This window comes from Anastrepha ludens, chromosome 4 (assembly GCF_028408465.1).
Source record: "Anastrepha ludens isolate Willacy chromosome 4, idAnaLude1.1, whole genome shotgun sequence".
Classification (NCBI taxonomy): domain Eukaryota; kingdom Metazoa; phylum Arthropoda; class Insecta; order Diptera; family Tephritidae; genus Anastrepha; species Anastrepha ludens.
Genome location: NC_071500.1, coordinates 114,518,099 through 114,531,127, shown reverse-complemented (window position 1 = coordinate 114,531,127; position 13,029 = coordinate 114,518,099).

Sequence of the window (13,029 nt, the reverse complement as noted above, 5' to 3'; positions counted from 1 at the left end):
AAATCTTTCCTCTAGCCGATGGGGACTCTTGATTTACTCATAGATTTAACCTTCATGCCGGACGGTCATTTTCACAAAAATTGGGTCTGAGCGATTAAGTTCCGCGGCTCGCATGATCTTTTCCAGCATCTGGTTAATGAGGTCACACGACAGCGAATTACCCTGTCTCAAACCTCGTTTGATATCAAACGGCTCGGAGAGGTCCTTCCCAATCCTGACGGCGCTGCTGGTATTGAGCAACATCATCTTGCATAGCCGTATTAATTTTACGGGGATATCAAATTCAGACATCACCGCATATAGGCAACTCCTTTTTGTACTGTCGAATGCAGCTTTAAAATCGACAAAAAGATGGTGTGTGTCGATGCTCCTTTCATAGGGTCTTTTCCAAGTCTTGGTATGTTGGACACTTGCATAATACGAAAAAATCCACCCAAGCTTTCCTTTACTTTAATCAGATTGAATTTACTGTTGCACATAACCTCACATATTTTATAGCATTCAGCATCGTCCGTAGCATCAAATGAAATCAAATACAATAAATTTATTACCAAATTGCAGCTACTGCAATTGCACAGAAGCTCTGTGTCCTAAACTATGGAAGCTATGCTTACCTATATTTTCTCCGCCCCTTTGCAACAGCTGGCAATGTGAGGCATTCATGAATGTATATCGAGCCTCGTGCTCTAATGCACTCACGATCATATACACACATTCGCACACACAAAACTGCAAGAAGAAATGTATCGTGAAGATTGTTGGCAATTATTAAATTGATAATTGCACAAATCTGGCTATCAATTGACGACCATCGAAGGACCTTCCAAAGCCAAGCGAGTATATGCCGCCAGACCAACAGAGCTGTGTGCCAACGAACAAGCGATAGTAGCCACAAACAATACAAAGCGGTTAATAAAGCAGGCGATTGTGCAGCTACAATCGCACACATTGGCAACAACTGTTGTCGCTGCAGCGACAGCCGCTTTAGTGCATTGGCTTATCAAACGCTTGAAGGCCCAATAAGACGACGCGCAATAGAGGAAAGAGCGCTGAAAGGTTTTCGTTGACAATTGGCTTTTAATTTAAGGTAACAACCAACTGTTGCCTAACTATATATTGTACATATGAGCGGCGATGCTTGTGGAAGAAAACGCACGCAGGCACAAAGCACATGCATATACATACATATCTACATATAACATCATGTGCCTTTGTGTGCATGTGTATGTACAATGAATCTGCGTGGACGCGTATTGAAAGCTCACGGATGTGTGCCCCGAACTGCCACCCGCTACTTTCGATCGCGCACTGCCTCCTCGGCTACCGTATCTGTACTTGGTACATAGACACAGCACTAAAATTACCACAAAATAAATAAATTTTGATAAAATTATTGTTTTTTGTATGCGCCAACAACGATTAGACGCAGCTGAGGTTGCAACGCCAGCTAGAAAAATTGAAATCACAACAACAATAATAGAAAAAAGGCCATGCAGACAAAGTAAACTGATACAGGGGCGCGACCACGGGGCATTTGAAGACCACATGCGGTGATCGTTTGTTTGGCGGACCATGAGGTAGCTCAGAGTCTGCGGTTCTGCGTTTGTGCCGCCCAGCTAATGGGGCGCGCTATGGCATGGCTGGCTGAAAATCCAGACGCTCCACAAGGAGTGCGTTCACATGATTGAAATCAGCAAATTTGTGAGGCGTACACAGAAGCTGCTGAGGCAATTGGACAATATTGCGTTGACGATGCAGCCTGCGCACATGTTAGACGCTTTGGCTACCTACGGTTAGACTGCCTGCTGATTGTCGATGCCCTACGCGAGCCGCTGGTCGAAAACAAATCGCAATAATTTGCATTTCAAAGCGAATTTATTTCAATTTTATTTGATATTAATTGCGTATAAGTTTCGAGATTGCAGCAAAAGGAGATGCAGCAGCATTTGTGGCAACTGTGTTTAACAATAACAGAATTAAAGCAAAAAAAGGCAAGCCCAGCCGCGCGATTTGCTATAGAAAAGCCAATGACGACTACGCGCTTAGTTCTTCTCGACAGCAGCGCTTGCTGTGCATTTACACAAATACATACATATACTAATATTTGTAAATTGGCTGTGGCGAACAGCTGTCCACGTGGAAATGCGCCCTGCCGCAGGTATTGAAGCCACGGCGCTGTTGTTGGCAGTTGACCTCGCTACCAGTATTACTAGCAATCTGATTCTTTCGGTTTCCGTTGTTTTGGCATTTTGTTGTTGTTATTAGTAGCAACATTGCTGTTAACAATGTGAAAAATGTTCTGTGCTGCTCCTCCTGACTGCACCGTGGTCGAAACGGTTGTTGGTGGCGCCTTACACGCGCGCCCAGCGCAAACTTTGCGCCCAGCTTCCAACCAACTAACCAACAACAATACATTTGCGAACAAATAAGGCTTGTTACGAATTGCTAACATGACCACACGTAGCGCCTGTGCCGCACACAAATCTGGTAACACTCTTTTGTCACTGCCCATTTGCTGTTAATTATTTGTAGTTTGCCACGCTGTAGGTAACTGCCGCCTCCAACATACTTCGCTCTGCATATGTATGCATGTTTGTATGTATATGTGAGTATATCGCTGGCAATTACAATTTCAGGTACTCTTCTGGTTTTCGGATTTTTCTTTGCAGTTTTTTTGCTTTGCAGATATTGGAATGGATATTGGTTGCCAAGTTGTCTGCTGTAATTAAATGCGATATTCAGTGACTTATTTGTTACCATTTATGGCGAAGCGTTAATTTCGGTGCGATATGTCTCCACTTCGTACAGTATTTGTTGTGCTGCATATTTGAAATTCAGCAAAGTCCCTTCTAACATTTTGCACAAAGTGTCTACAAACATTCTTGGTATCTGAAAGAATTTGTTGACGTGAATAAATGCGAATTACGCCAATTACAATCGACGACCCTTGAGAGGTCGCAATTCTAATGTTGATTGTACCTGGATTTCGAATTGCTCCATTTATTTACATCCAGTTAACTGTAGTTGAGCATATAAATGAGAGATTTAATAAATATTTTATTAAATAAAATATAAAAATATTATGCATTATTATTTATTTAACAAAATTATAGACATTAACATTTGGTTTTTTTTTTTTTTCAAAATACCATAAAACCTCAAAGGTGCCGTAACACCAATTATATGAAGGGCACACTGCCACTAATACTACAAAATCCTCCGATCTCGACTAATTCTACCCTCGGACCGCAAAAGTATTACATCTCGATAGAACCGCAGACACACCAGCTACTTACGCCCAGGTTCCTCTCCTGCAGGCATGTGAAGGCTATACGCCGTCTATAGTCCCAATTACTCCCACTGTGCTTATGGATGGTTCTAAAGTAAAGGAAAAGTTGCAGTACTGTTGTGTTAACCTACTACCGCCCTGACTTCTGTACGATATTGTATTGAGTGTTTCACTCAAAAGTATGTGCTTGCCGTCGATGTCGATACGTCAGAAACCGTCCGCCTTCTCTGCTGCTGCTGTAACTGTTGCTGTATCGCCTTGCGCTCCCATTCAAAATGCGGAGTGGCGTCAGGATCTTACCCAACATTTGATGTTGTACGTTTGCATAGCACTTTAATTTGAAACTAAGTAAATTCATTCAGAGTTTGTTCGCTATATTTTAAACAATCACTAATATAGTTATAAAGAACAAAATAGTTATTTCCTCTGAGGATATTTAACACCTGAGGTCGACGCAAAACTGATAAAGTGGAACGTATCTTCAACGACATTTAAATTGCAAACAGTACAAATTGACGATTGGCATTATGGCAATTTATCTAATCTTAATAGACCAAGGGAATACATTTAGAGGGGGATTGATATCTACACTATTGAATAGTTTGGTCTACTTTTTAGCCCACTTCTTTCTGCCTTGCAGCTTCGTCAGCCAAGATGTGAGGGAGTCTGTTTGCCGGTAGACTAAAGCAAAGTGCAATACAAATAATTTGGGTATAGAGAGTATCGAAAAACTCCGGTAACAATCCTGTTTCTAGGTGCAGCATATAGTTCGGCGTGTTTAGAGGTAGAAGGATTCACTTTTTTATAATTATTCGGAGAAGTTTCCATACTGGCTCATATCTATCCTCACCCTATATCTGAGCACCGTAAAATATGATCGACCTGGACGCCGCGTAGAAATTTTCATTTTTTTTTTTACTATTTATCCTCGGACAGCTTATGTGTTTCAGCCACGTGGCTTTTGTTGCAGGTTTTGAAAAAAAGTGAAAAATTTATTATTAATTTCCCACCGAGTTGGTATCGAATACTCTATGTGAGTTGCACAATAAATGTGTGACAAAGCCTTTCGGTTGTACCGAAGAAACAACCACGGCATCGGTGTAGAAAGGATTCTAAAAGTGCTTTTGTTAAGTCTGTCTCTTTGAATATGTTTTTCAATAAAAACTTATTTTCGAAAATAATTCATTTTTTGATTGAATAAATGTAAAATAATAGATAACACTGTGCGACAGTGAAAATATACTTTTATAGAGACCTAGTACAACTTGTAGGTATAGTAAAACTAAGAAACATGGTATAGGAGAAATTTCCAATACACCCCCAAAATCTCATTTTATGGCCATAAAACCGTTTTTCAGTAGGTTGATGTGAACAATCATTCCTAACTTCGCCAATTTCCATCCGATTTCGAATTTGTTTTTTTAGTTCGAAAGAACAAAAACAAGCCTTTTTGACAGTGTGTTGACATTTTTTCTGCAATGACAACTGACGAGACTGTAGACGGAAGTATTTGGATTTCTTTTATTTTCTCTCTATTTTTTCAACTTTGACATAATTTTTACTATATTATCCGATATTGAGGATTTTTTTTAGTACACTGCTGTTATAGTAAATTTAATTTTGCGTCGAATGAGCTATATTTGACTGTAATTGAATTAAAATTAATAGAGTTGTGTGGGTTTTAAAATTTTTTCTTTTTTTTTACTACGAGATTTGGTATGCGTTCCGAAGCATGAAAATGATAACAAGTGTCATTATAAATACATAATATTTATTGGAGTATTGTGCAGTGCAGCACTGTACGGTATAGTACGGTGCAGTACACAACGGAACTGGTTCCAAACTTAAAAATGCATTGGAAACGGCCCTTTGGAGTTTAGTATGGTACGGTACATTTGTCATTCTCTTCATTAGTTTTGAATACTTCTCTGTAAGAAATTCGATCATCATCATTCATCTTAAGTCGTCATCAACTAAATTCCATTGTTTAAATCGAGAAGCGAGCGTTTCAGATTGTCTTCCCGATAGAAGTAAATCACGAGAAAGATCCTGAAAATCTGAATTTTATACAATGTGTCGTTCTGAAGACTTAGATCCAGACGGAAAGTACTCTTCATCATCAGATTTATTGTTATCAGTTTGATCATCATCAGCAATGAGTTGAACTTCCTTCAGTTCATGACTTGCAGTTGAGTCAATCATATCGTCCAAGACTACGGGGTTCTTAACAGTTGCAACACCAGCATACTTTATGTGCTTTCGAGTTTTATAATGATGACCGTTTACGTCCGTTTTACAAAAATAACAATCATCTGGTTTATGATAAGGCTGATGATGCCACATCATCCGAGAATATTGAGAAATTCGACTTTTCTGGCAACGTTTTGACTAATATTTCTTGAATTTCAATGAAACAAACAATAAAACTTTGACGTTTTAATAAGGTTAAATTATAATAACAAACTTCTTTTGTTAATCAATCTACAGTGTGAACTTTGGTACACTTGGGAGCTTTTTCATATTGCTATTGAAAAAAAATGTGCTATAATATGTCAGATATTTTCGTAAGTTCTAACCAGTTCTGTTGTATGCAGTACAGTGTACTCTTATGTATACATATACACTCCAATAAATATTACGTATCTATAATAACGCATCAAAACACGTCCTTATTCCCATTTAGCGTAAACTATACCTACATACCAAATTAGTAAAAAAAAAAATAAAATCTTATAACTCACACAACTCTTTTAATTTTATTTCAATTACAGTCAAATATAGCTCGTTTGACGCAAAATTAAATTTACTATAACAGTAGGGTACTAAAAAAAATCCTCAATATCGGATACTATCGTAAAAATTATGTCAAAGTTGAAAAAACAGAGAAAAAATAAAAAAATTCCAAATACTTCCGTCTACAGTCTCGTCAGTTGTCATTACAGAAAAAATGTCAACACACTGTCAAAAAGACTTGTTTTTGTTCTTTCGAACTAAAAAAACAAATTCGAAATCGGATGGAAATTGGCGAAGTTAGGAGTTATTCTTCACATCAACCTACTGAAAAACGGTTTTATGGCCATAAAATGAGATTTTGGGGGTGTATTGGAAATTTCTCCTATACCATGTTTCTTAGTTTTACTATACCTACAAGTTGTACTAGGTCTCCATAAAAGTATATTTAATTTTTTTTTTTTTGTCACACCGTGTAATGGGACCGATCAAATAAAAATCAGTGCAAATGTAGAAGTATCATATTGCGTGTATTGAGGATTATACGGAATGTAGGGAACATTATTTATAAAGAGCATTAGCTTATGAACCGTCAGTTGACAGGAGCGGATTTCACTGTAAGACATTGCCAATGCTGAAAAAGGCTATGTTACAAAACTGGTTGCGATCTCGGGCAGATAAGGCTTGAGGGTCTTCCTTTATACTACAAACTGCCAAAAGGAACAAGTAAGAAATTGTTTTTGGTTATTTTAACAGCTTCTTTCTAAGAAAAGCTTTCATTTTATGCTTTCAACAAAAACGTCCAAGTTGGCCATTTTGCTTTAATTTTATATCTCAATCTCTTTCATCTTTCTAATAACTGTTTCTCCGCACTCTCAAAATTAACAAATCCCATACGTCTCCAAATGTAATCAAAACTCACAACTACTACAAAAAACTGAGGTCTGCGCATTATACACTTAACTTGCTCTACCACACACCAGTACTTCGGTGTGGTGAATAAGCCGAACCAAAACAACGCAAATCAACGAATACAGGGCTGACTAACAAAGTGTGAGAAGTATACGCCCCACCATGCAAGCCAGACAGCCAATCGGAAAGCGCCAAAAAGACACAGACGCAACAACAAAAGTAAAGGTAAAATAAACAAAAATAAAAATAAATAAAAAAAACGCGCCAAGTGAGCAAGCACGCGAAGACAATGCAATTGAATCCAAAGTGTGATGGAATTTTATTTGTATTTTACCCACATACGGCGACGATGTCTACAGATTGTTGTTGTTGGTACTCTTTAGTTTTTGTTTTTTGCTTAGATGGGTTTGTTGACGATGACGGGGAAGTGCTATGGTGTATTTACGTTTGTTTAGTGACATAAATCGTAGAAAAGGCAAATGTTTCTCATTAACTGTTTTTAAAAACAATTAAAAGCAATGTAGAGGGAACAAACAAATACGAATAAAGCGAATGGATTAATGTTGAAGCAGTTTCTGATTAAAATTTTAAAGAGACTACCATCTTTAGCACCCTTTCCGTCATGAACTGTTGTGTAGCTGCTACTTGACTTATAAGCAAGCCGATTTTTGACTGTGTTGGTGGCAACAGCATACGGTGTGTCCGTTACAAAAATTACGATGGTAGCTTATCGCAAGCAACCTAGGTTACCGCACGCGCTGGCAAGCGAGTGAGCCTTCCTAACCCCTAACACTGACATTCATCAGTCACTTTCTACATTTAATTTGCGTTTTTACCGCAATCACCCTCATCGACTTGACACTGTAAATACCCTCTCAGCATATAAATAACCCAAATGCACACATAGGTTTGCACATGCACATATACGTATGCATCTAAAAGTTCATACCTATGACCCGTCATGTGGAACTGAGCGCGCGCTTTTTCCGCCAACTAGTTGCCCCGATAAGGCTGTAAAAAAATTGTAATTACAGGCACACTTCACATCGGCCAGTGATAAAACGAAAACCGCTCTAGCGCAACATCTTCCTTCTGTGAGCCTTCTACATACAATACATACATACGCATGTACATACAATATGTATGTGACGTAGGGAAAATGCCAAGTGGCAAGGAAAGTGCGCCAAGGAAGTGTGTCTGGCACCCGCCTAATTTTAGTTTTTTGTGCTAGGTACTTGCAGTTATACTGGTATGTGTACATACATATGTACACGTATGTGCATACGAATGCCAGTATAATATTCATGTCCATCTCTAAGAGGGCTAGAGCTCGTCTTTTCCTTCCCTATTCAGACTATGTACTTTGAGCATAAGGAAAACATGTAAACTCCTCACGCCGAAGCCTACTTCCAGCCATTTTCGTACTCACTTTCTTATGCATAGTCTTGCACATGCTTAAGGAAAAACTGGCGCGAAAATGTCACGGAAGTGCAGCGTATCCTTTTCATCGCGATGGTGTTTTTTACGCCATGCAATGTCTCTACTTATATTTTTTTTGTTTTTTTTTTTTTGCTACCAAAAATACGTTACAAGCACAAGTTGTTTAAATGTGCACAACCCGCATAAATTCGACTAGTTTTATAACCATTGTAATCATTAGAATTTCCCCTTTAATTGCTGGCGCATACAAAGGCAAACGCATTCGATAGATATTTTGTTAGCTCAAATGATGATCATTTCGCTATTCAAGTCACACAGGCAGAGCAGGTGTCTTCTTTTCAAAGCCTACAGTGGAGCTCATTAGAATAATTTATTTTTGCTGTTTGTAAGGTTTAATAGTTTCTATCGAAGCTGAGCAGATAATACTTGAACATAGGCAATCGAAGTGCATCTGTTTTTGGAAGAAAAGCGCGCGCTCATTACAAAAAACTTTCATTTGTTTCTTTAGAAACCCATGATGAGACAAATTGAGCTATGCCCTTTGTTGTTGTTTAAATTGAAATTTTGTTTGCAAAAAAACAACTAATTCATCTATGCTAAGTTGAATAAATTTAAAATAAATTTGAAATAATATTTTTAGGCTCCTATTAATGATCTTTTGCCACTCAGAGACCAGTGAGAGAGATGCTTTGAACTGCAACGCTATAATTTCTTTCTACTCTAAAAACTCTATTTGTTATCATAAAATAAATATGTGCGAACAACTGTTGTATGAAAACTGGCTGGCCTTGAGAAGAAAACAACTTTTTTTGCGTAAAATGTATTTTATTTCCGCTCGGTAGTCCCCTTTCAGCTCGGTACACTTAGCCCAAGGTTTTTCTATCATGTGTTGCTTATGAAGCCATTTTTCATATTTAAAAATAGAAAATAATCGCTGGATGCTAAGTATGGAGAATTTGGTGGACGAAAAGGCTATTTGTCTCTTAACTCATCGAATTTTTGAAGTTAACAAACGTGGATGTATAATGTCAGTTGTGAGCAATCCAGGCACCCGCCTCATAGAAAGATTTTTATAGCCAAATGATTGTTAAAATATTTTGAACACGTTTAACTGAAGTACTAACAATCTGGATCATCAAAAATGTTTGTACGGCCTCATTTAAATTCAGCTGTTTTATAGTTAATAACGCAGGAGCAGAGACCCCGTAAATCCTTTTTAGCTCCTTTTTAAATTCAGCATTGGGTTTCCTTTTCAAATATAAATATTTACCACTACTCGATAAGCAATTTTTCCATTCAGGAAAGTCATAGAATTTGTTTTTTAAATTGTTGTCATTTACAAATTAAAATGCCCAGTGGTTGATCAGTTTGGCAGAAATGTTGTGAAAGATTATGTTAAAAAAACATGTCACTTTTCAAATATCTTTGACTTAGGTCAGATCATCATTATCCTACCATAAATGAGTTTCAGTGAAAAAAGCCATAACGAAGTCTTAGAATTTTTTTCTATCGAAAGCAGAGTACATCAAACCTAATTGGTAAAATGATGAAAGACATAACAAGCCTCGAAAGCGATGATCAAAAACACACAGTTCTCTGAGTAAAAGATGAGTTTTGTATGCATATAAAATGCTTAACTTTCTAGCTCTTAATGTGCGTGGGTATATGAAGATGTACTGAACTCATCTGGACAAATATTAAAAAAAAGTTAAAATCTTTTTTGGCTCAGAAAACTTAATCAGACGAAAGCTTTTTTTCCAGTGATCAGAACCAACGCTATCAAGTAATATAATATATGAATATATAAATGTGTATAAATACTTTTTGAAAGAAGCAAAGCGATGCACTTGAAATAAGTAAATCAATTCAGCTACTTGATTGCTTTTTTTTGGAAAGCCAACTCCGAACGGCGGATAGTTTTTTATGAGAATCTTTTTCATGGCGGAAATACGCACTTCTGAATGATAGTCACGCACCAACCCATTCAGCTATGCCGGCCGCCTTTAAGATATTACTTTGGGATAACTAAACTCACATATCGAAAAGCTATTGTATTTAATGAAATTTTTGATAGGCGCGCCTAGACGGCAGAAAAAAGTTCGGGCTTCTGATGCCAACAAATTTTGAAATTAAAAACAAAATTTCTGTTGGGTCCCATGCTACGTACCTGTTTTGTAAAACCATAATTACAACGAAGAAAGTTTTAGCATGAAATCTCTAAAATTAAATCTGAGAGATGACAGAAATACAGAGAGTTGACATTCTTAACATTCTGGAGGGGTTTTATAAAATCACTCTGTTCATTTTTTTATTTGTAAAGGAATTCACTTTATTTTCTTATGAATTTTTTAATTAAATTTTAAATATTTTACTAACACATACGCGAAAAAAATTTAAAAAGAAATCATTCCAACTACTTACCTTCAAACTACCGCATGCTAAGACTGACAAACGCCAATACATAGAAAAGTCTTTACCAAAAAAATATTACAGTCGAACTTCCATATAGTGAATTCGCACGGGACCTGAAAATCACTTCACTATATAGAAACTTCATTATAAAGAAACATTGATTTTTTATGTAATTTTATTTAAAATAATCAGTGAGTTTGGTTTGAATTACAGTCTTCCATTTTTCATTTTCAATAAAAGCTTCCAAATCATGTAGAGAGTTGAAAACATTAATCGGCACGTCACTCCTCATTTCCACAAAGGTTCTAATTACGCTAATGGATGAAGCAGCTTGTATCAACGTAGGTAATGCCTCCTCAGTTTCTGCCAATTCTTCAACGGTCAAATCGTGTTAATCGTTATCTGAAATAATATTTACATATTAAATTTTCGTTTGACTATAAAAAGATAAATGCTTACCAGGTTCAGCTGGAACTCCGCGACTTTCAAAAATGCTGTTGAGAATATCTTCTTCGCATGGGTTGTCCCAAGTCTGCACACCATTATCAACATTTACGTAGTCATCAAACGATGCTTCGATATTTGCTACTTTTTTAATATAAATGAAGACTGTAAAGCAGCCAAATCCGATATTGAAAGAAGGTCCTCTTCATCCCAATGCTCAAATGGAATCTGCATAGCATCTTTTGAAAATCCAGCCTTTTTAAAACAGTTGGCAATTGTTTCTGGTTTAACATAGACATTCCATACATTGCTAAGATTTCGAACTGCTTGCAGCAAGTCTATGGCCATAACAGAATTTCCCTCATCCACTTGAGTCAATATATTCGTTAAAATTCGTTTTCTGTAATCTTGTTTCATGTTGTAGATAATGCCTTGGTCCATTGGTTGCAGTAACGAAGTCATGTTGGGAGGAAAATAAGCGAGATAAATGTTTCTCAACTTGTCTCTTACATCTTTAGGGTGGGCAGTGCAGTTATCAACAAAAAACAACACCTTTCTGTTTTGATCACAAAATTTTTTCTCGAGTTTTACAATCCATTTCGTAAAAATCTCACTGGTTATCCATGCTTTTTTGTTAAGCTCATAATCGACACCTAAAGATTTTATTCCCTTGAAGCACCTCGGATTTTTGGCCTTTCCGATTACCAGCAATTTTAGCTTTTCTGATCCAGTCATATTGCTTCCCACCAGGACAGTTATTCTCTCCTTGCTTTGCTTCCCACCAAAGCATTTTTCATTTTTGAATGCCAGTGTTTTAGTTGGCAAGCATTTGAAAAACAAAGCAGTCTCGTCGGCATTAAAAATGTCGTTAATGTTGTAATTTTCATTTAATTTTGGTAAGACGTTCGTTACTCATTCATCACCGTTTTCTATGTTGGCGTCAGCACTTTCCCCACATAATGTCTTTTGAATAACGCCATGCCGACTTTTGAACTTGTCTAACCAACCTGTACTTGCCTCAAATTCGTGGTGTCCTAGTGCTTTCGCAAAATCTTTGCCCTTTTGCTTCAATAATGGTCCAGATAAAGGGAGATTCTTACCACGTGCAACGAGTAACCATTTCAGCATTGCTTCGTCAATATCCTCAAAATGACAAGGTCGAAGTCTTTTGCGTTTGGTATTTACTACCAAATCCTCCGCATTTTTTAAAATCACTTCCTTATTTTTTAAAATATTTGATAAAGTGCTGGGAAGAACTCCGAATTCATTGGCAATATATTTTTTTTTTCTTTCCTTCATTAACTTTGTTAATCATTAATAACTTTTTTTCAAGCGAAATGCTGCTTCGATGCGTCATTTTAACTTCAATCACTGAATAAAACTGTAATAGCTCAGCTCTTTCTGTTTCAATTTTGGGATTCCCCTCATTACAGTTTGTCCACATCTAACTGTAATTTTTTGCAACAGAAAACTTTTGAAAAAATTCACTATATGGAGACAAAAACTTAGGACGCTTGAATTTCCAGCTGTAAAATTTGTTCATTATATAGAAAACTTCACTATATAGAAATTCATTACAAGGAGACAAAAATACACCGAAAGTAGAACGAAAAAGCAGTGCCTTCGAAACCAGTTCATTGTAAGGAGAGCTTCATTATATGGAAGTTCACTGTAGAGAAGTTCGACTGTATTTCCAACAACAAATAGTACTAAAAACCAACAACAGCAATATGCAGCGGCAATTGTTTTTAATCATTATTGGGAAAGCAGAGGAAATTTTCAAACTCTATTGATATAAAACG